A 25,440-nucleotide genomic window follows, 5' to 3' on the forward strand; every position below is an offset into this window, starting at 1 on the left:
AATGCAAGCGAGGCGTTTGCAGATTTTCCTAATGTGGGACCGGTTTTCCAAAAAAAGCATTTCAGTGCTCCAAAAATGTGTGAATAAAAAGCCGATATGAACTAATTTTTGAGTGTATGGCCCCTTAATGTCAGTCAGTCAGCCACCACCTGCTGCACCAACCCCAGGCCTACACCCTCCTCTCTCTACTCTAACTAGGCAGCATGTGTTGGTAATTTGCCAGCAGTTGATGTTGATTAGCTGGGTTATGACACTTCGCGACCTTGGCTGTAGGCAAGTACAGAGTCACACATTCTCCAATTAGTCCTGTGGCGTTTGGCTATCAGGCTTTACAGGGCAATAAGAGCGAGTTATGTGAAAAGCCTACAAGGCTTTAGTTAACTGCTCCCACCCCCACCTCCTTAAGCTGATAATGGTGACTGTATATTTTCCTGTCACAATATTCTTGGTAATATTGCAATTTTTTTTTCTTTCAAGATGCAATATGGTATTGTACATACTGTCCACTTGGTTTGTTTCATGACTGCCCATTGCACGATTATTATCCTTCTGCACAAACAAAATGCGAACTATTCTTGTGTAATTCTGAGCTGTTACTGGGAGCGTGACGTTATTCAGTCTGTCAGTCAGGGTGGTGGTGGGTGTGATGTTAGCATCACCTCAATCCACTGCTTTACTGATTTTAGTTTTCTCTTTTCTTTCTTTTTCTTTGATGATAGAAACAAGTTAAAGAAATGTGTCAATGTGTTGATCATGTCTTGCTCACTGGATCAAGTGTTTCAGGTTTTCCTTTGGTCTTTTATTCCGTCTTGGATTCAATGTTCCACTTGGTTTTTGCTTTGCCTTGTGTTTTGACGTTAATCACCAGTGGCAAAGGTTTGATGGTTTCAGCCATGTTTCTCTGTTCGCATGTCTGTCTGTCTGTATGCAGCATAACTCAAACATAAAGAACATATTTGGAGGATGTAGGTTATGATCCAAGGAATATAAGGAATATAAGGAATAATTGTTAGATTTTTCTTTAGGTGATCCGTACACAGATACAACAATGTATAATCCTGCCAAATAGGGAGGCTTTCTAGGTAATAGTACCTCATTGTTTGTTACAGTGTAAAATATTCCTGGTTTAATTATTACACATATTTATTACAAACACAAAACCCTCTAGCTATAGAGTGATTAAAAAGCCAACTTGCTAATGAGAATGATGCTTTTGAATGTATTGACACTGTGGGGAACTGACTGGCCTTAGCAGAGGTATGATGACACGTTTATATCCAAGTTCCACATTTCACATTTTCAATTGTAATGTGCTTCTGTCCTGATATAGGATTAATGCAGCAGCAGTAAAGCATGTATTAATACCAAGTCAGTAAAAGTATTTACTACATGATGGCAGTTTCGCGAGTCAAACTCAAGTCAGAGGCCAGCGGCAGTTTCCTCTCCGCACCTAGATTCGCTTCCTCAAAAGGACCCCATAACTGTGACAGGAGGTAATATTCTAGCAACAGAACTCGGTGCATCCTTGGCCTGCATAATAGACGAGTGACAGGTTTAGTGCTGCTCTTGAAGGCAACAGAGCTGAAATGACTTAATAAAGTGAGACTGACATTTTGACTATGAAAGTGGAAGCATGAAGTAGAGAAAGTTGGAAAAATCCTGGACCGTTTCCTATATCCAGTCGGATGTAATCGTAACTGCTTGGAGAAGCAGAAACCACCAGAACCTGATCTTCAACAGTACATGAAGCAAGCGTAAAGACTGGGGCTGAACACTTGAAGCAATATAGTTCACAAATTCAGTTCAATTCAGTTTTTACAAATAATAATGCATGGATTAAACACATACGTTTTACACTTTTGTAAGTTTGTGTACTTCATTTAGAGTATATTAGCTAATATTTTGAAAATGTAATGTAGTAATGCTCTATTCAATTTCAAATCAACAACACAATGAATACCAAACTGAAGCTTGACTTTACAAATGATATCACAAACCAGAGAACACCCTCCTAAGGAACACAAAGCAGCTTTCCACCAAAATCCAATCATTTCTACCTTGGGCTACAACCAAGTGGGCCAACCAGAAATATTCAGAATTCCCATTTTTAAGCCTCCAGAATCTTGATTGATGGAAGTTCAGCGGCGTTACCTGCAACCACGCTGTGAATCACACTAGTGTTCACTCAAATATTCTTCCTGGATGCCCAGGATACCGAAGGACTCCATCCATTCTTTCATACACAGTCTACAGTCATAAAATAAATCTGCCAAAAATATGTCTGCTTTTTGGGTTTTGATGTATGCTGCCTTCTAACAAGCAAAACAAAAATCTTGGCAGGGGTAATAATCACATTGCAGGAGCATAATATCAGAAAAATTGCAATTAGATATTTTACCCAAATAGTTCAGCCCTCGTCAAGACCCTCTTCTACTTGGGGGGTAACAGGGTGGTAAAATCACTGCGGAGACAAGCTTGGCAGGCATTACCAAATTCTCAAGTCGGCTTCCTTTGTGGGAAGCCTGGAGAAACCAGAGAGACCAAAATGAAAGTTGAGCCAGTCGTCCACAGCAGCAACATCAGCCATTTCATGACCTCAATCTTACATCAGAGTGTGAGCGTTTGCTTGTCTAGTCTGATGTTAACCTCAACAACTGTGAAACTCAATAATAATTAAATTGATTCCATATTCTCTGGTACACCTACATGTAAATGAAGCACTAAACCCAAGGCTAACTCCAAAAATAGAACCTCAGAGAGGTGGAAGAACCAGCCAAAAGAAATACTTCACTTTACAAAACTTCCAGACTCCAAAGTTCTAACGCTTAAATGGGCTTTAGCAAAGATTAAAACCCAAGAACACACTCACAAACCACACAGAGAGATTTTATTCCTTACAGTCAAACCAGACTCACATAAAGAATAACATGAACAAGTTCTCTGGGGTTTAGTTTGCCGACGAGCTAGACCAGTTTAGTGTGTGTGTGATCATTCCCTTCACCCCAACCCCCTTCTCTTGTTCTCCTCCTCCTCTCTCCCAGACATGCTCTGATGGAGAGATAAGTTGAAGGTCATCCTGAGAGAACAGAGGCTCTGCTAAAGAATGTGTGGAATGACACTCTCTTGTTCTGTGGACAAAAAGCATATCAGAGGCTGCTATGGTGTCATATGGGCCCGTGTCATCACTGCGTTCGGAGGTTGACGACTTGATTTAGGAGCGCATGCAGAGTCACCACCAACTTTGTCTTTGATTATTCTCTGTCTTTGTGTGAAAAATACCAACAATTGAAACAAAACAAAGCTAAATTATAAGTTGAATTACTACACTTGTAAATACTCAGCGGGAAAACTGAAAACAATGCTGCATCTTGTGCACAGCTGTTCCAATGTGACCAAAGCACTTGTGTGGCTAGAAAAAGCTCAGCGAAACGATACAGTTGGAGTGAAACAAAATGGGACACAGTACTGAGGACAGCTCGCTTTTGAAGAAACTTGTACTTAAAACAATTCCTTTCACTTTAAGCCAAGGTGTTTCTTTTCCAAACAGACAGACAATTAAATTCCACATCATGGTTTCATGTGATCTTGAACAAGAAGCGCTGACATCAAACTTGTGAAACATGAACGCAGAGAGCAGCTTATTTAGTTGAAAAGGTGATGACGCTTTCTTTCCAACAATCAAAAGTTATGGATATAAGGATATGAACTCAGGTTAAGAACCACATTCCTTAGAACAAAGTAACATAATTGTAACCGACTTCTGATGATTCAAAGTGGATCTGAGGCCAAGCTGCACTCATTGTGTCCTCTTTTGGCCAATGCACAAATGACTTCAGATGGGGTGATGTATATTTTGAACTCAAACACATTTTTTAAGTTCAAGTTTAAACTTTTTCCTCTTCGGTTCAAGCAGATATCTGAATGTAAGATTTTTTAAAAAGTGACAGCCCCGATATGGACACAGTGAAGAGTAAGAATTCTTCTGGCAATGTTAGTGATGCTCTGCTCATACACATTAATCATGTGTTCGTGACATGCGAGCCTCCCAGCTGTTCCCGTCTCACGCTGTGGAGGCTGAGGATGAGTCTTCCTACAAGTTGGAAGAAAACGAGCATGGCAGCAGATCTGTTGTACAGCGCACAGGGGGGTGAGGGTTCTCTGCTGACATGTAAAGATCCAGTAATCGCCAGAATCTACAAGCATCGACATTATCATTGAAATCAAGCATAGACAGTTTCAGGCTGTGGGATTAAACGATGTGGCATAACTTATCTGCATATTTTCATTTGCAGGGATGTGACTTTTCCAACAGACCCCAGTGTGATTTACACTGACGATTATTTCAAAGGACGGAAAGAAGGAAGCGGAACATTTGGACCAAAGATAAAGTTTGCTTTGTGAAACATCTTATGCCAGAATCACACGACATAACATCAGCCCGACGATGGCCAAGTCTGACAGATGTTAGGCGTCAAGAACAAGAAAGGATGTCACACATAGTGTAGTTGCTTGTTTTATCCCATGTACTGTGTCTTTGTGAAAGATGACCAACAGCGGGGACACAGAGCTGCACACATATGTTAACACTGCGAAGTGTGCTGTCAAGTGACATCTGAGCCTCATTTCTACATCAATTGCACATTGTGACGGCAACAAAATGTAAATAATAGTCTGGATCTGAAATGACAGTTGTTTGAAATAAGCAGTCTTCTAGGAAGTACCTAAAAGGGATACTTGAGTAAAAGTACACGTATTTTAACAGAAAATTAATTTGGTTGAAGTTCAAGTCACTTTTTTCATATTATTACTTAAGTAAAAGTCTTATGGCATGTACTGTTTTGAAGTAGTAGTCAGTGGTAGGGCGAGTCGTCTTTCAACTGGAAGGTTGTGTGTTAAATTCCTACCCCTGCTTGTCAACATGTATCCTTGAGCAAGACACTTAACCCCAAGTTGAAGCATGTGAATGGGTGAATGGCAAAAATGTAGTGTAAAGCAGCTCAAGGCTAGAAAAGCTCTATATAAATACAGACGATTACCAAATCTACTTCTTCTGATTTTATTTGGTAGTAACGAGTAACAAAGACAGTTAGAGGAAATGTAGTAGAGTAAAAGTAAATGTCTGTACTTTATTTACAGATAAAGTACAGATACGTGAAATGTGTACTTAAGTACAGTAACAAAGTATTTTGAATTGTAGTTAGTTACATCATCAAAAATCACTTGATCAGCAATCAGAATAAGAAAAAACGAAAACCAGTAACTGCAAAAAATGGGCTGTTTATTTCTTCTTTGTGGGAGCAGAATATCTGTTGGAAGATTATGCTTTTAAAAATGGCTGGTTCTGGCAATGAGGTGAATGCATCCACACAAAGTTGTCCCTCTAAAGTGAGAAAAATATTATTTCTGAAAATGTGAGTGATTTAAAAAAGTAGCCACGTGCTTAAAAATCAGGTTTTAAATCATTTCAGGTTCATTATCTGCTCTGAGACGGTGGGGGTGTGGCCGCTATAGCTGTAGCACACACTCACATACTATCCGCGAATGTCGTGGTTCATTATCAATGTTTGTACAGTATATTAACATAAATGCTCCCATAACATGTAGCAGGGCAACATTTTCATTTAAACATTTAAACTGCAAAGATCAGTCCTCCCCCATTTACCTGACTGATATACTGCATTTTGCATAGGCTACATTACCACCACTTACTACTCACTTTCACAGTTGAGCAGTAGATGCAATTCCCCTGTTTTACAAAGTATGTCTATGTGTGTAACTTTCTATCAATTAAATATGATTTAATAATTGTATGAGATTTCACTTTTGATTTCTTTTTTCACATCAAATCAGTCATGTAGAAAGAAACTAACAAGGCTTTTCTCTATCCATCTTATTCCTATAGTATACCCCTGATACCTAGCAAGAATTATAGGTGCGACTTTGAACTCAAGCAGAACCGGCATTTTCTATGGTAACGAGAAGCTAAACACAGAGGACGATTGCGAAATTTAACATGTGGGAACATCACGCGTTACACCTCAAATGGGATGATGTTATCATTCCACTGCCTTCCTCGAAACAGTATGTTTTTTTGTTTTTTTATAAAGTAACACCGAATGTGTCAATATCACACCATTTCTGATTAGGAGAGACTTAATTTAGCGTTAACATAACACTGAGATTCAATCATAATGAGTTCAATTGAGTATATTAGTGTTACTTTAACACTGCTTGACTGCTTTTTAAAATCATTAGAACAATCTAATACAACTGTGTTTGTATTTCCCAAATATTAATAATAATAAAGAATTGCATGTACTCTTTTGGTGTTACTTTCACACTGTTAGATTTGCTGTATATTATGTGAAAAAGATAAACAAACTGTTTACACCTGGATAAACCCCAGGTGCATTTAAAAAGATGTTCTTTTAAGAATATACTGTATATATTCTCATAACATTATCACTGCTCTAATCATTAAAGCTGACATATTTGAAGAAATAACAAATTATTTAGTTGTGATTGACTTTAGTTGTGATACTCGTGCTTGTAATAATGATGTTTCAATCAAATACTTCATGTAGAATCAACACAAAGGAGGCATATGTGCAGGCAGACGCTATTATTAAATAGCATATTTGAGTTTAAACGGGTTTAGAATGCTGTTATTGTTCACATCCAGGGTGTGTTTGGTGGCTGCTTCTTCTGTGGATTGTATGGAGCCATTGGTTAACTACCAATGGCTCCATACAAACACATTCAAATTTTCATATTCACCACGAATTACTGAAGCAATAATTTTCACAGCATGACATAATAATATACGCCTTTCTTGTCCTCGGCTTCTTATGGAGCTTGGTAGGTGGTTTAAAAAGCAATATCTCACTTTTGTATCCGAGCAGCCCAGGATATGTGACTTATATGTATAATATACTGTATTTTGGTGGGAGGCATTTCCTAAAAAAGGAAACTCCACTGCTACATTTAATTATTCAGTGCATTAATGGTATTACCTATGATTTTCAAAACAGATGTTGATTATTGGTACAGGCCCCACTGATGCCCCCCTTGCTGATGGAGCCCACTGAACATTTTCTTCACTCTGGTGGTCTCTGTGCTGCCAGCCCTATACCACACTCACAATGGACCACACATCCAGCTCAAAAGGAGGAAACATTGGGGCTGAAAGTGAGCAGTGGGTTTAAAACTGGACCAGACTGGATGTGCTTAGATAAGCAGAACTGGGGGGGATCTGCCTGTTAGAGCAATGCGGCAGACAGACAGCCTACAGAGAGCTGCCAGGAACTACAGGTTTTGAATTAACCAGCAGGAATAGTGAGATCCTGTTTTAATTCAACCCCTGCTTTTTTCTTTTTTCTTTTCCATATTTTATTTCACCAATATGGTTGTGTGAGCTTTTGTCTGCCTGTGCACCACATGGGAAACTGTTCAGAGATGTTTTCTCAAGCTTTCTTTAAGGTGACCAGACATACATTATCCAGCTCCTTTGTCTCTGCTTGTTTTACAGTATGCAAAGCTCCTTTCAGTGCCTCAACATGACCTTTTGCGCAGACTTGACAAAATGGCAGGGTCACATTTGATAATCAGCATAAAACCTGCCTGTTAAAGGAGAAGTAAGTAGTTTATAGTGACATCTAGAGGAGAGGCTGAAATTTACAACAACAAACTGATCATCTGCTCACCCCCTCCCTTCCCTGAGCGATACAGTATCCTCAGCCGGTCAAATGTCGTCCTAGTCGTCTTTCTCCGTGGTGCGGGCTTACGGTCAGGTACTGGTGTTCCTTCATCCGCTGTAAAATATGTGTGGTCCTCCATTCTAAACGCGCAAAAAGATCCGCTCTCAGCCTCGTCTCGGCGCTCGATTTGTTCTCTCGCGTTTGTCTATACCGGAAACATGGTGTCGTGGCAATGCAACAGCGGCCCGCGACCATGGTATTTTTGAAACACTACGAATATGAAACAAAAACTACTATACAGCGACTAGACAATGCAGGAGCACATAATATGTATACAAAAGTTGATTTTGGGTCATATAAACCCATAAACACTACGCAGTGTCCCTTTAAGTACAAGCCTTCACAGCAGAAATGTTGCACCTAAAACAAAACAAAAACCCTGTTGCTGACAAACAGCCAACATCTCGAGCCAGAAATCTGCAACGCATGTGAGCTGTAACATCTCACTTTGTTTCCATTTACCAGTGTCAAAGACTTCAGCATTCTTTAAACGTGTTCACAAAGAACTTGTTGACAATTTCTTTTAAACAAATCAGCTTTTTGCTATTTCTCCATTGGTGCTTTTTAGGGGGCCGACCACATGCACTCACATTTTTTTTTTTTAGTTGGGGTTAAAACTAGGGCGAGGGAAATACTATTTGGACTTCCCGTCATCTCGATTCCAAGTCACTTTTGACGGACTGATCCAGAAGCAGACGTGTCCTATCTGGAACTATTGCTATACTATTATTTTCATAACTGATTGATCTGCCGATTAAATTCTCAATTAAGAGTATTGGTTCGGCACAGACAAAGACAAGTTCAGAGATATTTGAATGTTGATTGGCGTTTCCCCGACCTCAGTCATTCAAATTCGCCCCTAATTTTGGATTTCAAACATAGGATGCACCCAGACAGTGCTGTTTTTTCTACAAAAATAGCAAAGCCGCAGTGAAGTAGAATTATTTAAATTTGCAAACACACCAATTAATGATGGCAAATTTGACCTCTGCATTTAACCCATCCTTTTTACACACTATTAGTCTACATACACAAGTTGGGTGCAAGAGCAGTGGGCAGCACCTGGAGGGCATAGGGGATTTGATGCCTTGCTCAGGGGCACCCCAGCCCTTGACCAAACACTGTAATATTTTTTATAGACGTAGGACTGCAGTGCTCCATGCATAGACTTTCTCTTTATGTTTTCATTAGTTAATTCTGTGAGGCTTCTGCAACTTTGCTGTCATCTCAGCAGCTCCCATCTTTTGGATGCTTAGTAACATCGATCGCCACAGGAGCACAACCCCAAAAGCACCCTGGTTAAAAAAATGTTTTAGATGCTACATATGAAAAGCCCTTAAAACTGAATCTTTCGCCCTTCACCTTCAATCTTAAAAACCTGAGCCTAGCACACAGGCTTCTTTATAGTTTCGTAAAACCAAATACGTAAATGATGCATTCCTCGGGCATGCTTCGTCAGACTATTTCCATAAGGTTTGAGACGTGGACACACGAGTTCTTAGGCTTGACATGCAAAGATGTTTTCCTTTACTTGGCAACAAAGCAAAACCTTGATTTAATATACGCAGTCCAAGGCTTATGGCAACATGGTGCAGGGCTATAAATGGGATGTGGCCATGAGGGAGAGAAAAAAGTTTTTGTGTTTTTATCATTGATTCAACTCTGAATAATTCATAATTCATCTCAGGTGCTGCTGGTTCTCAGCTCCAAGTTTCATCCTCTTGAGCTTTGAGCAGTCTTGATCAGTTTCTCCTGACATGTTGACAGCCTCATTCCTTTGTCAGGGCGTAGTTTCTTTTCCTATACGACATGCTTGTTGACTATTTATAGATTAAGTTCTGGTATGAACAGCAGTAATAATTTTTCTATAGAGGAGGTAAAAAAAACAAAAAAAATTTTGCTGAACAAACACGCTCACCAAGTAAAGTGAATCATTTGTTTGTGGGTGAGTGTTCCTCCTCTGGTTTCGCCTGAATGATTCTTGTTCCGGGGATGAGGAGTGCAGTTTTACTCTCCGTGTTGACTTTCACTCTTGTGTAGGAGCTGGATAAACTGTTCAGTCAGCTGTGAAAGCCTGAGTAACATCTTCCACACTATATGTGACAACAGCAGCGGCTGGGTGACACTACTACCAGGTGCATTAAGTTGAACATTAGTGAAAACCCTGTTTAAGAGATGTAAATAATATGCAGCCAAGTGTTGCTTCTCCTCACATGAACCCTCTCTTTTGGCACTTCAACCTCCCACATGAAAAGTTGTCTTTCCTTTCCCACAATATGTTAAACTGCGAACTTTATGGAGAGTCTCGAGGTGTTTGCCCACAAGACACATGCTGGGAAAATCACACTACGCTACACTTCATTAACAAGATATACTTTTAAACTTCCATGTCATGTGTCGACACAATTTGATTGACTGAATCTACTCTAAATCACAAGTGCATAAGACATTACAATGACACTGTTCATGTTGGACGCTCTAACAGGATGACATCGACTCCCCCACCCCTCCAAAAAATCTAGACTTAATATTTAGCTCCAAACATTCCATATTTGGACACACTGACAAGAAACGGAGCATCAAAACCACCGAGTTACATTTTTTCCTCAGAGAGTCATACTTGATTAATCAGAGGTTTGGAGAATAAAGGGAATAAATGTGCAGTCAAGATGAGGAGAGAACCATCTGAGCAAACAGTGCAAGAGACACTGAGGAGAGGGAGAGTGAGAGGGAGTTTGTGTGCGTCTGTGCGTGTGTGTGTGTGTGTGTGTGTGTGAGGCTTTCAAAGGCAGCAACTTGTCATTTCAGCAAGATGGCAGAGAATGCTCTTGGAAAAGGCAAAGCAGGAGTGTTATTTCACCACCCCTGACTGCTGAGTGAGTGGAGTCTCCAGTCTGGCCCCCTAGAGTTTCTGCATCATGTAATTTAATTTGTGGGCTGCAAAACACAGCAGAGAGAGGCGGAGACACATAACCACAGCCGCCATTTATGAATGACGGTGATTTTGTGCTTTTACTGCCAGACAAATGAGTGCAAAAACATCTGAGAAAACATTTCCAGTTATTGTAGGGGGAAAGCTAATCCCCTTTCTAGTCTGTAAATATTAAGCACTCGAATATGAGCTCGCTGTGAGATCTTCAAGTTGGGCCTCACCATTGCAGAATCAGTGGTGGCCGTTTTTATAGGCCTTGACCTCAACGTGTTGGCATGTTCTTCTCAGTAAAAGAAGGTGAAGATTTGTTTTTTTCAAACCAGCAGAGCCAAGTCTTGGCTATTCTCAGTGACGTTATGGTCACATAAACGGATTGTTAGAGTTACAGGAGGATGGAAAAAGATTCAAGCTAAATCTTGGCAAAAGGCAGCACACGATCTTGATGATTAACTGATTCAGAAGCATTTCGATGTCATTTAGAAATAAGCTGCAAATGATCTGTGTAGAATTGTGTGTTCTTTGTAGGTATAGTTGTGCTCCCAATTCCCGTCCCATCCTCAATTCTTGTATCTCTACACCAAAAAGAATTTAACTGGACGAAGTGAAACATTGGGGGATAGTCGACGAGGTAAGCTCTGGCCTTGGCTTACATGTATGAAGCTGCACCCATGAACACCCAGCCTGACATCTGATTAACCCCAGCCTGGATAGAAGCTTCTACGAGTCGTCAGAAGAAAGCCATAGATCAAAGAGACGTCTGATCCATACTTTTTCAACCAGTCCCTCGTGTACACACAAAAATAAATATTGACTGAATTTGAAGGGCCATGTAAATTGTTCCTGCAGAAGAAAGACAGAGAGGTGGCTATGGCACACTTGACCGAGTCCTTTTGGCTTTGAACATGTTTGAAAGTGTTAACTTTCATCACTTGATGAATCACTCAGCCTTCTGAGGAATCCCATGATAATGAACTGTGTTTGCTTACTTGAATTAAGTATGTGACATACTGTACATGCTGATGTCCATAGTTTCAATGGAGCTACAGAAGAAATTAAAACCAAAAGAATGGATGGAAATGGACCGGCATCCACCAGAAATGCATTGGTCTAGACACATTTTAATGGAGCCTTCAAAGGCTGGCTCAAGTGAGGATTTGTGTATTTGTCTAAAAACCTGCCTGATGGCTCCTTGACAAATGATGTTGTGTAAATAAACCTGAGTGCAGAAACAGGCCAGCTTGTGCACAGCTCTGTTCTTACTGTTGGAATGTTGTTACCAGAGAGTTTACAAGACAGTGATGGCAGAACAAGGGGGAAAAAAAGTCTATAGCACCTCATATCCAGCCACTTAGCATGGCAAGTCTTTCAACAAAGGTCACACAGTGGTGCACATTTGGTTCAGATCAGTGAGGTTATGACCCACATTGGGTTTATTTAGACCTTTGCACCAAAATAATCACAGGGCTCTGACTCTGCTGTGACAGAAATTAACAGTCTGGAACCACTTCTCTCTCCAACCTCGACCTGAATCATGAACTTAGTGGTTAGTCGGGTGTCATGAGCATTTCCTTATCATTCTCTGAATTATGTGAATTCTGGAAGTGGAAATCTTTGTTGCCGGAGAAGGAAGGTTTTTTTCCTGGGGGCAGGAAAGTGTGTCAGTATTCTAATGTGCAGAAGTGGCATGTGTCTGCAGTAGCGAGGCGGCTACTTGGAGGTAAGGGACAGGGAGGAGGTCCAGATGAGACAGAGAGGCTTTCAGTTTTGCTACGCTTATATATATATATATATATATATATATATATATATATATATATGAACAGAAATAAACCAAACATGTGGTTCTTATTTTCCCAGCAAGTTTAACACATGGTGATAATGTTTGAAAATACACCACCCTGCCAAATAAAAGGTCACATAATCAGAATATTTGGCTAAGTGCCTACCATACAAGCTTGTAGGGGCATTGTTATGATGTGGGGTTGTTTCAGTTGGTCAGGTCTAGATTCAGCAATGTTAGGTGACAAAAAAAATAAGGTCAACGGACATGATGAATGAGTGGGTTTTTCAGGTTTTCCAAGATGACTATACAATTGAGAAAGAATGAGTCAGGGATCGTGAGTCATCATTTTCACCCATGGACTGGCCACCTCAGAGTCCAGACCTTAACTCCTTAATCCTGCATTTTGGCCAGTCAGTGTATAATTGCAAATCAAATTTAGTAGCTTTTATCAAGTGGTTACATATAAAGTCCCTTACCTATTGTATAAAATCAGGGGACTATGTTCCTGGTTGCCATACCATTATCTTTCATTCTCTGCTGCCTGTGCACAGAACCAACCTGCAACAATGCTGCTGAAACTGCACCAGTTCAAACTCTCAAGAAATCAGATCAGATCAGATAAAGACCTTGTCTGGATGTGCCAGGGGACAGCTGGGAGAGGTCTTACATTTCTTTGGCTCCAATTCAAGGAATTTGAGTAGTGGAGCACAACGCATACCCTTTACCTGAGAAACCTTGTTTAAAAAATCTTCCACTCCAGACTGAGACAGCAGCTATGCAGCACAGCCAAGACTAAAGCCTAGCCGGGCACTAAAGGTTTCCCGTCAGACATGAATAAACCGTTTCATGTCTATCACTAATAAAAACTGGTAGAGGCAGAGCTGTGTGTATGTGTGCTTTCTCTAAGTCATAAGCCCAAAAATAAAGGGCCTTGTGTAAGATCCACGGAGTGTGGAAACCAAGCCCCGGCAGTCAGCATGCCTTTACAGAGAGACAGCAGCTGTTGGCTTGATATAGCATGGCTATGGAGCAGAGAGGCCACAGTGTTAAAATCAACCTTGTTCTTTCACAAGCTCCCTACCTCTCAAAGAGAGTCCACAGGCTGTCGCCTTTCATAATGGCTAAGACAAAAAAAAAATATTTGATTCCCATTTTTTCAGATTCTTGGGTACATATTTGTAAACTAAAGCATCTACTGAAGGGATGTCAAGGCAAACGTGAACGTGCCATTTCCAAATTGTGTGGCCAAATTCCCCTTCATCTGCATCAAGCCGGCTTCAGGTAGCAGGATTCCTGAGCTCTCATATTTGTTTTTCATAATGTGCCTTTTTGTGCGTTATCACCACGAGTGCATGTCCTGGCAGTATAAGGCTCGGCGATGCCATAGGATATGAAAACAAAAGACAAAATAGGTATCGTGTGTAAATCTGGGTCACGTCTAAGAGATGGTGGTGACCTACAGTAAAGATAGACAAAGCGGCAATCAAACTTTCAGCACGTGTTAACCCTAATGCTACAGACAAATTGTCCAAATAAAATAGGAAAGGTCCTCTGCGGACAAAAACCTAGACATTTTCACAACCAAATTCTGCTTCCTTTTGGACCACACCTGGAGCTTAAAACGTAATCTTTACGCCAGGTAGGCCACATGATTGCATTTCGATTCTAAGTTTTCTCCCCAGCTTATGTGCACTCACAGATGCACACACGAATTGGAACACTTCAGCACGCTGCACAAGAAAAGGCTCTCTGCTTTACACTGCAGAACTATTTTCCATCTTCCCTCTTGGCATCAGCACCCTCCTTCCATTTATTTTCTAGGTAAACTGTCACAGTAGACGAGAGTGTGGAAACTCGAGTGACAAAAGGTTTAATTTCCCTGTATTTAAAAGTGAGCCCAAGGCAGCTGGGCTTATGGTGTTATGAGTGTTTTAAAAAAAAAAAAAGAGCCCTCAAAGAACTTACAAAGGCCTATTGTCCGGCCAGGATAGGCATGACGTTAGAGACATTACACATTAAATTACACTCCTTTTTCTTTCCCTGGCCTTCTCCGACTTCAGTCAGCAGGCTACTGTTTTTACAAGATGGCAAGGAGGGAAAATATTCTCTTTTAAGTTAGCTTGAACTTCTTCCTCAGGGGGATATCCTGTACCACCTGCACATATCAATCACACATTTGGCCAAGTGGTAGGCTGGAACACAGAGTGGAGAAGGGGGGGGGGGGGGATCTTTGTGGCTCTCACTCCAAGATGCAGCAAAACGGCAGACATTTTGTGTCCGCTGGCATTACTCCCTGATTAAGAGCTACATGCCGTCTTCTTGCTGAGGTTCAGATCAATGCACCCCTCTGTTAGTGGGGAGCACAGGTAGCTTTATTGACACCTTGGCATTGACCCTGGCACGGGGCTCTATGCTCTCAGCCGGTGGTCCCGGGCTTCTCCTGAGTCTGACAGTTATTTTCTCTGCCTAAGCACTACAGTACTAATCTAGAGGAATGTGTGGACACAACCTCTTAAACCCCAGGTACGAGGTGGCAGGACAAAATGCAAAGCAGATCAGCACAAACAGAAGAGACAAGTTATTAAACATGTCCTTTTATTAAAACCAAGCTCAAACGCAGCAGTGCGTTCCATGTTTTTACTACAAAACTGAACACCTATTCACAAGTGGGTATTGAATAGTGAGATTCAAAGTCATGGCAGCTTCTTTCAAGTTATACAAAAAGTCACATCTGTTTGTAATATTTGGATAAGTGCCGAAGGTACAAGCCTGGGGAGCAGTGTTACAGTCTGGGGTTGCTTCAGTTGGTCAGGTAAAAGGTTGTGTGCCCCTAAAATGTTGTCAGCTGATAACCTAAATGATACTGAATACAATTTTTTCCAGGCATATTCATAGATGACAATGTTAGGATATTCCAAGCTCAAAGTACAAAAGAATGGTTCAGGAAACCTGTAGCTGTTACACGTGGATTACTATCCACCGAGTCCAGACCTGACCTCCAATGAGTATCTTCGGATGTGCAGGCTAAGACTGCAACTCAATCATTACCTCATACTTAAATCTTGGCAAAAAAAATAACGCAACAGTGGGTTGTAATAAATGTTGTGACACAGCATTATCTTATCAAAATGATGCATGGCAAGTTTCGAGTGAGTGACCTTTTCTATCCACAAATACAGAAAGATGATTCAGAAAAAGCTGTGAATTTCATGCGATGAAGAAACAAAGTGGGACGTGTCGTCTTGCAATGAGAGCACATGTATAGTCTCAGAGAGAGGGGAGTAAAAGGGAGAGAGAACACTTTACTTCCCACTACAGAATAACTCATCCTCTGAGGATAGGATGTCTGTGGGAGGCGCCTGGAGAACGTCTCCCTCTCTCTCTCTCCCACTCCCTGAAAAGCTTGCTCAATGAGCCAACTCTGGCCATTCCTCCAGGATGTGTTTTTTTAAAGGAAGAGGAAGTCTTGAATGAGACAAAGAGGTAACAGTTGAAAAAGAAACATCTCTCCCAGGGGAACAAGAGAAAGGCCAACACAGGGTGGCGTAACAGACAGAGAACCACGCTTATGAACAATGTTTTCTATTTGCACACATTTGCATGAGAAAGGGCAGCACAGCGGCTGACTGTTCCACTACATGCCTGTTGAATGGAGGGGAGCTTCAGAGCTTCAATTCTACAGCATGGTGTGTCATCAGTATTAGTCAGCAAAGAAAAAAAAAGGGGGGGGGAGACAGCAGGTGTTCATATCCATTTTACACTGCAGAACTAAATACGTAAAAGAGTTCCTGAGGTCCAATTAGCTCAGATATTAGTGAACATCTGTCACATAGAGGAGGGACAATTATGTACAGTGATGTCAGCCTTGTGTGTTTTGCATCTGTTAAGCCCAAATAAAATTTAACATCTGTTGGCAGCAGTGTCGGATATGACCTCAGTGCTGCAGCCCGATTAGCGTTCAGAATATTTTCACACTTGCTCTGAAGGTCAGGCTGGCACCTCTGATACAGTTTTGTCACGCTATTGTTCAGAATGTACAGAAATTTTGTTTTTTTTATTTAAGTAAATGTTCAATAATTCAGTTCAGCATATGAATGCAATTCAGACTTCTAGGCTGTGTATGTTGAAGTAAAATGGGCTTTTAAGATTCCACCCCCCCCCCCCCCCCCCCCGCCATAACAGGAGGCTGAATATCAGGAGTCAAGGGGTGCACTGTGCTATTCATTTAGCTGAGATTTAGCGCAGAAGACTGCTGAACGCAGATGTGTAACACATAACTCGCCACATTCATCACACCGTGACACTGTCTGCCTCCAGAAGCAAGGGCAGCAACCTGAAGCACGTCCCTTCACCTCACTGAGAATGTAAAGTACCTTAATTCAAGTAAGCTCAAAGCATTAATGCTAAAATAATTAACTCTGACCCTGCACTCATGTAAATCACCCTGCTGCCCTTGTAGATGGCCAGCCTTGCACTTTTTCTTTTTTTTTTTTAACTTGCGAGGAAGTTTAATGAGTTTAGAAGTTTGGACAAAGTGCTTCAGAGTGGGATTTATTGAGATTTTGAGGGCAGACATGAGTTACAGCTCAGAGCTGGAATCAGATTTCATAAACCTTTTATGTTTGACTGTTGATGTCACAGGAAAAAAAAAGAGTTGGAACCTACTGTACATGATTAACAGTGAGTTGGGATTATAGTCCTACAAAGCAGTGGGAAAAGAAACGAGGTCCACTTCATCATCTCAATGGAGCAGTGACTGTAGTGGTTCCATATGAGAGGGAGACGAGCGTACACTGGCATTTTGATAGATGAACAAAATCTATAACCTATAATCTACTGAAGGACTGATGCTGGTTCACACAGTGCTTCACAAACATAGTTTCGTTTGCTGTCGGCCTTTAGACATTACCATGAAGAGAAAAAAAACAAAAAAACTGTTGCCAACAAGTCAGAGACAGAATCTGTGCAGTAAAACAGGAAAGTCCCTCCGTGTATCCTCATGATGTTGGCACTGGTCATAAAACATGTCTCGCAAGAATCCAGTTGTTGAGTCAGATGACATTTAAGTGTACGCCTTGCTCGGCTGAAATTATACACAAATAAGTTTATGTAACAGTACAAACAGGGAAAAAAAGACAAAGCTGTATGCTTGTCAGCATTTGTTGAGTTATTCTGTTTCTCCACCTAATTAATTTCTCTGCAAGGGGCATTTTCTCTATCACCAGTCCCAGTTTAATTTTAATGTTTGTCATCATCTCTAACAGGAATACAGTAAACTTTCTCCATACAGGCTTAATGTCTGAGTGCTGTTTATTTGATCAAATGCCACAGTATTTTACTGTCGAGTGCCATTTCTGTCCTTCAAGTACAGATGAGATGAGCGGGACAAATCCCGGAAAACTTTGTCTCGTCTGCAGCAGGATACAAAGATTTACAACTTTTTAGATCAAGACTCTTTTTAAACTGTGGTCGACGCAACAGAAGGATAAATCTAATGAAAAGCCGATGGTTTTAGGACTGTGCCACTGTTTCTCATTTCTGTTGGGTTCCCCTGTGAAATACAGGCTGTGATCATAAAATTAATAGACAGAGGGAACAGAATATTAACAGATTTCTTTGCTGTCAGTTTGGCAAAAAACATATTTCATGTGCAGATTTTTATGGGTTATCTTTTGGCTGCGAATACCGATTATTTTTTATCAACTGCCAATTATATTTTCCAAAGTCAAAAGGTGTACATGTTTCTATGATGTGAGAAAGAAAAGCACAACTTTTTCACATTTGAGAAGCTGGACCTAGAACAGACTTTGAGATGTGTGCTTGACTGACATCTATAATTACAAACCAATTAAAACACTAGTTGAAAATTACATTTTTTCTGGTTGTCAAATCATTGCATCTCTAAAAAAAACATGCACACGTGAAAAAGAAGACCACAAACAAGTTAAGAGCTTTGTAACAGACTAGGGACTGTTGATTTAATAGCTGTTCTGGAGTTTCTGAAAGCTGAAAATTGAGATAGGAGTGAAAGCTACCGAATGGAGGAGGATGTAAGAGTCTTGAGCCAAATGCCGTTTCCAAGGTAAAGAAGGAAATTTAAGGCTTAACTCCACATGCTAGAGGATGTTTTGGCTAGTAAATGTGCACTTTTGCTTGGTTACGAGGCAATGTTACCGTTTTCCTAATAGTAAGTTCAAATTCCCAGGCACTTGTCATAACTTTGTTAGAAAATCTGTTGAAAAGCTTAAAGTGATAGAGTTACGGGCGCTTCTTATTTATTTATTTTCCCTTTATCTGTCTGTGAGTCTGTTTATCTAAAAATGGCGCCTGACTTTCTGTCTCAGGAATTCAAGTGTGCTGAGACCAGTCTCTGCCCTGGTAGACAGAGAGATGGAGGGAGACATTGGTAGGGACAGAGTGTTGGGGAGAGCGATGGAGAGTGATAGAGAGAGAGAGAGAGAGAGAGAGAAAGAGAGAGTGGGCGGTGATTAACATGCTGCAGTCAGGATGCATTTCAGAGGGGCACTGGGAGGAAACGACGGGCCATTACAGCACAACTAAGGGTCTGTTAATCAGCCTATTAGGGTTTAATTGAGGGTAGTTAATTAGGAGTCAGTGGGCAGTCTGTGCTTTGGGGTCAGGAGCTGACACAAGGAGCAGCTGGCGGAGCAACCTGAGCCGATTGTTGCTGATCCATTTACACAAGGCCTGTGATTGATTGGCAGGAAAATTAGCCTTAATTACACCTGTCTATTTCTGCTCCCCTTCAAAAACCTTTTAGGAGCCATAAATTAAGCCACAAGCTCCAACGAACAAGGAGCCGGCAGTGACCGTGTTGGAGCTGAGCAAACACATTTACAGTAGCCCCAGACTGTACGTCTCCCAAAAAAATCATCAAACATCGGCACGGCTTTGAGGACGCGAGCCATTTGAACCCGAGTGGAAAATACAATATACTGTGTGTGCGGTGAGGAAGAGAGACAAAAGCAGCCTTTTGGCTGGAGTGAAGTGTAAGCTCACCTCACACCATCTCTCGACTGAGACGACTCCACATCTTAACCCCCCCCCCACCCCCTCATGTGGAGCACAGCAAAACAAAGATGTCCTTGTCCTCAACTTCTTACAACAAACTCTGCAAAAGGGCAGCAGCTTCCACCAGAAGCTGATTATGGACTCTTTTAAAGTTAAGATTTGTTGTTAATGTCCCGTTCCTGCCTCGGCTGGACCACGGGGCATAGGAATGTGGCTTGCTTGAAAGGATTGGCTCGTGGATTCATCCTGTCTTTGGTCAGGCAGGAGCAACAGAGCAGGGCCACATTCTGCTTAGGCACATAGGGAAAAACACACTGCCTGCACAAGGGGCCAAAATTTAATAAAGAACCAGACAAAGATCTGCTTTTTGCCTCAGAAATGCCAAACAACATGTGATCCCCCTTAGGGTAACAACTTTCCTCATCACCCTCTGGGTCAGAAATAACACCTGGGAAACTTATTTTTATTTTTATTTTATTAAATCCAGCATGTCTGATAGGACACTGGATACACAGTTAGACAGTTGTGTAACTCCCAATTTCATTCCTGATTCCTTACTGAATTTACCATTTAACTAGAAGTCAACAGTGACGGGTTTTTCTCTGCTCAATGTAGATCTTTGGAAACAGTTCAGAAGATGGCTGAAAAAGGTTTGTTTTATTCCCTTCGTCTGATAAAATACAACAGTTCAAAATCAAAAAATGCTTAACATCTCTTCAAACTGCATGCTGTGCCTCACTACAGTGAACTTGCATATTATAGATAAAAAATAATGTATAAACTAAAAATGCAATTATTCAGGTTATCAAAAGAAAAACAACATTGATAAAATTGATTTGTTGATGACAAATTAAGTTGCAGCTGCATTTAGTGAAAGTTACCGAAAACAAAAGAGTGGAAATCAGCCCATTGTTAAAAAAAAAGTGGCTGATTAATCAGTCTAGCTCTCCATTAAACTGCCCTTTTTGACCGTACAGCCTTCCAATCGTAAGGAACGCATTAGGGGGAAAAATCTTGAAATGATTGTCAGCTTTGTCTTTTTACGTTTCTCATAAAATTCTTCAAATACCTCAGTCTTTCTCACCTTGGATGGAGAGCCTGACAACAAAGAGGGGGTGAAGGCTCATTAACGTGCACACTCCAGACCCACCTCCAACAGAGCTCACTTCGCATGTCTGTCAGTCACTGCTAAGTGCTGTCTGACTGGCTTTTGAGCCGTCTCTTGCCTGGTGACTTGATACTTGAGTAACTGCAGGGAGGTTTGAGGTGTTTAGTGGCTCACCGTGGGTCACCTCGCAACTCACACAACTAATGGCAAGAAAGAAACTACAGAAGTGCTGCCTTGAAGATTTCCAACTCTTATATAGCAGCTGAAACTGAACTTTTTAAAATAAGTTAATGAGTTAGGGTTAAGGCCACATTATACTCCTCCGACTGCGTAATGCGTTTTCCGACTGCGTAACCACGGCGACACCTCGAGCCTTCATACTTCTGCGTCGTGGTGACGGATACACGCTGCAATTTCCCGCCCGATCAGTAGGGGTCGCTGCGCAAGGTTGTTGTGCTTTTGGCTACAGTGAGCAATGGCGTCTGAGAGAGAAAGAGAGAGAAAGACTGTTGTTGTTGAAACAGTGGCCGTTTCTCACTTTTCTGTGTCACGGAACGCAGTTTTAAGATAATTTGAGGCGAGAAATTGGCCATTTAGAGTCTGAACATGTGCCGTGTGTGTATTAAGATATGACGTATTTATAGTTTGGCAGCGACGTTCTCGGCGGGGATCAGCTCCGCCTCTGTGGACGCTCGGTGCGCACTGTGAGCCGGCACAGAGCAGCTTCGCTCGGCCTGTCCTGAGGACCAATCGCAGCTCTTGCCGTCTCCGTTGTCCCTTGACGGAGTGACGGACACTTAAAAAATATTTAGTGCAGTCGGTGAAGACGCAGAGGCTCTTCGACAGGCTCTGCGTCGACGCAGAGGACTCTGCAGGAGTATAAATTGGGCTTTAGGGTTATACTTCCTATCAATGAAGTAACTGGATTTATAGCAGCTTATTTTGCATTGCAAATACGTTTAATTATGACCCCTAACTGTTTTCCACCACATTCCTCCTGCTCTCCCTTAACGTAATCAACCAAAAGAAAAAAAGCATCTCAAACAAACAGATGTAACTGTAAGTTAATTCGACTTGCATCATCTGCTACAGAACTGTGCCAGCACAAACATTACTGCTATTTTTGGCCCAGGTTTTGAGACACCCTGTGTGGTTGAAAGTGAATAAAATCAGTATTCAGTCCCACTTTCTAAATCAAATTACGTCCAGTTTGAATATCGACGTGGACATCATCATAGCTAGGACTCTTTCCTACTGGCTGGCCCCTGTCCAAGCCAAAAACACACATGACTCCATCCTCCATATTAAAACCTGCCATCTACCAATGTCAGTTTATTTTAAAGTACTTGTTGTTGGTCACCTTCTGCAACCTAAAAATGTTTGCTGAGGATTTACAAGCCGACATTTACAACGACAGCCTGGCATCTCCATTCTCTTCCTATTTTCGAACTCTACAAACTCTACAAAGACGGAAGCATTATTTTTCTTCCAGAGAGATCAGACATGAACATTCTGAGATTGTAGCAAAAATATTGAGAAAACAAAATATACTAAGCAACAACATTACTGGACGTCTAGCATTGCTCAGTGTGAGACAGGAGAGAAGACAAAACCGCTGAGATGACGTTTCCACATATTCAGTAAACATCTCTTAAAAAACACACAGTCAATCAATTATGATTATAGGGTACATGATTACATACAAAGAAAGTCATTCATTCAAGACAAGAACCTCTGATGAATCCGAACATATTTATCAAACCTTAGTGGACAGATCCTGACCAAGAGTGCTAAGACTTTTTAACATGCGAAGCAAAAGCAAACACGGCTCAAGGGTTTTTTAAGAGAAAAATGTCTGGATGAACAAGGAGGCATTCATGTGTTGAATTATACCAGTTTGTAGCTCAGTTAGAGGACAGCCATCTGCTATCACACTCCCCCGCTAAGAGCCTGTTATAGAAGGACTAGCTGTGGATCATCATGTACATGTTACCTCCATATAGACTTAGTGGAACTAACACCTCGACTACAGGAAGAGAAAACAGCTCTGTAGCTGTTGTCAAAGCTGTGGTTTTTCTGTCTGCTTAGGTGGAAACACTTTTCACTTCTCCGTGTAATATGATTGTCCTTTGACAAAGAGGTTGATCTCCATAACAACATTATACTAGGCTGTCAAAATGTTCACCCCTGTACGTTTGTGAGCCACATTTCACCTGTTCCAGATGAACATAAACCTTTTCCATGACTGATTAATACATTTTGATAATCTGTTTAATCGGTTGATTTTTTTTTTTTCTCAAGAATTAAAACAAACTTTCTGATATTTCAGCTTCTTTAATGTGAACATATTGTTACTTAACAAAGAATTAATTAAACTGAATAATTTTGGTTTGTGGACAAAACAAGAAGAAGAATCACAAAGTGGTAAATTTGAAAAATTTAACTGGCGAAGATTGGGGGGGAAATGACGCAATCTTCAAGCTTATACTGGTGATGCTGGCTTTTTCACTATCACATTGCTAAGTCCTGCTGAAACAACTGATGAACTGACTGATAAATAAAATAAAATGACTGGTTCTAGATAATTATTATTATATAATCAGTCGTCGTCGTCCACTGTTTTCTGCTGCTGCAGTAGTATAAACATCCTGCAGCCGCAATCAGTCTTCCTTCAATCTTTTCCACTGAGTCCGGTTCGTCGCAAGCTTCCTTAGCTCCCGTAGGTTTCTTTCTGACTGCAACGGTCCTTGTCCTCTTTCTTTCAGGTCTGCCTTCAGTAGACTCAGTAAGTTTTTGCAATGTCTTCCTTTTCTGGATCTATATGTGTTGGATCCTATCAGGGCGAAGTCCAAAGCCTTTTGTGCAGGTGTGTCGGTCGGCATTCTTAGGATGTGTCCGAACATGGACCACCTGGCATGTTTCACTTTTGTTGATAGCGGGCTTGTGTTACACAGCTTGTACAGTGTTTATAATCAGTGCTACTGTCAAATGTTATTTGTTATGGCTGAGGCAAACTGCAAGATAAAAATTCATACTCAGAAATCAATATCCATCCATCCATCTTCTACCGCTTAATCCTTCAAATGAGGGTTGCTTGTGCCAATCCCAGATAATATAGGGCAGAAGGCAGGGTAGAAATCAATATCTTGAATAATAATAATGTTCTTATTGTCTATGTATCTCTGTGTGAGGTCAGGCAGTATTTGCCTGCAAAGAAATTTCGTTTGTGATGTGAAACCTGATTTGAAGACATCTGTTTTTCTAAAGCACTTCATCCCACATAGGATGCTCAGTAGACTGAAGTCACAAACTGGTTAGTTTCATCCCACAAGCGCACAGCATGTGGGATGAAACTGCCTTCAGGTGCTTGGGATTAAATTCCCTTGATAAAAGACTATAAGTGAATGTTCATACATCCAATCACCTAAGGTTAAAGATGCAACCTGCTAAACAACAAACATTGCATTTCATATTGTGGGCTAAAAAAAAACATGACATGGAAGTTTTTTTTGTTGCTGAAACTACCCAACAAAGAGTCTTCGAAATATGAACCACCTTCACTATCAGGTTTCCTATCCACTGAAAAGCACAAATGTAAAACACTACTCTGCATTTTCTATGCATTTCTGTCTCAATGGCTGAATGATTTATTTTGTTGGGTTTTGTCGTGTAATCCGTCATTTCTTGAAAAGAGCAGGTCACTTAATAGGGTGCTTCACGACCTCCTAAGGCTCTTCACATCCTCACTGCTCATATGGTCTTGTTCGGAAGATTTTGTGACTTCATTCACAATAGCTCAACAACAAGACGAACATAAGTGCAAAATGATCCCCAAGCGAAATAGTCGACTCATAATAAATGGCTGCGAGTGGCTATCGCAACACTAAATCCTACACAAGATATCATCTCATGTAACAGCAACATCTGGCCCATTAACATGACTCCCCGACTGTCTTGTGCTCACACATGCACGCAAGCTCATAAAAACAGATAGATGAGTGCAAAGATACACTTCCACTTCGTCATCAAGCTTGTGGCCTCTAGCTTGTGGCCCACTTGCAGACTCTTTTGACCTCAAACCCCCATGATCCAAGTGTATTGCCGGTTCAACCTGTCCTTTGTGAAGGGATCTCATGACAAATCTCAAGTTGCAGTGAGCTTCCAGACCCTTGATTGTGTTACTGAGGACTATCATGTCACGTCTCACGTAATGGTGTGCGTCGTATATACAATACTACTTCAAACTCCAGGGTGAGGCATGTGCCAGCGGACTTGTGGCACTATGTTGTTAGCGAATCAACATAAATGTGGTGATCAACACAGTCCAGATGTCGGAGCCATCTTTACTTGTAAACATTTTCCACAAACATCTCTGTGTGCAATGTGCTGGTCATAAAGCTCGAAAGCAATTTCGCTGAGGTTTGACAATAAACCCAGCAACAAACCATATTTGTCACCGCGCGGCACGTGGTAATACACACTTGTAATCCACACAAACCTCTGTGTTCAATGCAGCCATTGTGCAAGTTTGTCTCGGACAACCGTCCCCTAAAAGCAACCTTTGTGTTGTTGAGTTTCTCAACTCATCCCTCCAGTTGACCTTAGGGTGAGTTGGGTTTTCCACACAAGATTCTGTTTTAAGGCAGGGGGAGGACACTGCGCAGCAGCTCTGTCATAGGGGATTTACAGTAAAAGAACACAGGGCCATGATCTTAGTCAGCAAAATCAAAGACAGACATCCTCCCCTCAGGTTTATCTCAACCTATATCTGCAGGGGCATCACCCTCTCAACAAAGCCTTTGGCCGACTGTCGATTGTTGGAAGTACT

The 25,440-nt window shown here is 41.2% G+C and overlaps 1 protein-coding gene across 3 annotated transcripts in view; it reads right to left on the minus strand.

Moving 5' to 3' along the window:
- Positions 1–25,440, minus strand: part of pdzrn3b (PDZ domain containing RING finger 3b) — a 108,766-nt gene that overhangs the window by 70,184 nt on the left and 13,142 nt on the right. The window lies entirely within an intron of this gene.

Source organism: Microchirus variegatus (assembly GCF_963457635.1).
Source record: "Microchirus variegatus genome assembly, chromosome: 7".
In the NCBI taxonomy this organism is placed as follows: Eukaryota; Metazoa; Chordata; class Actinopteri; order Pleuronectiformes; family Soleidae; genus Microchirus; species Microchirus variegatus.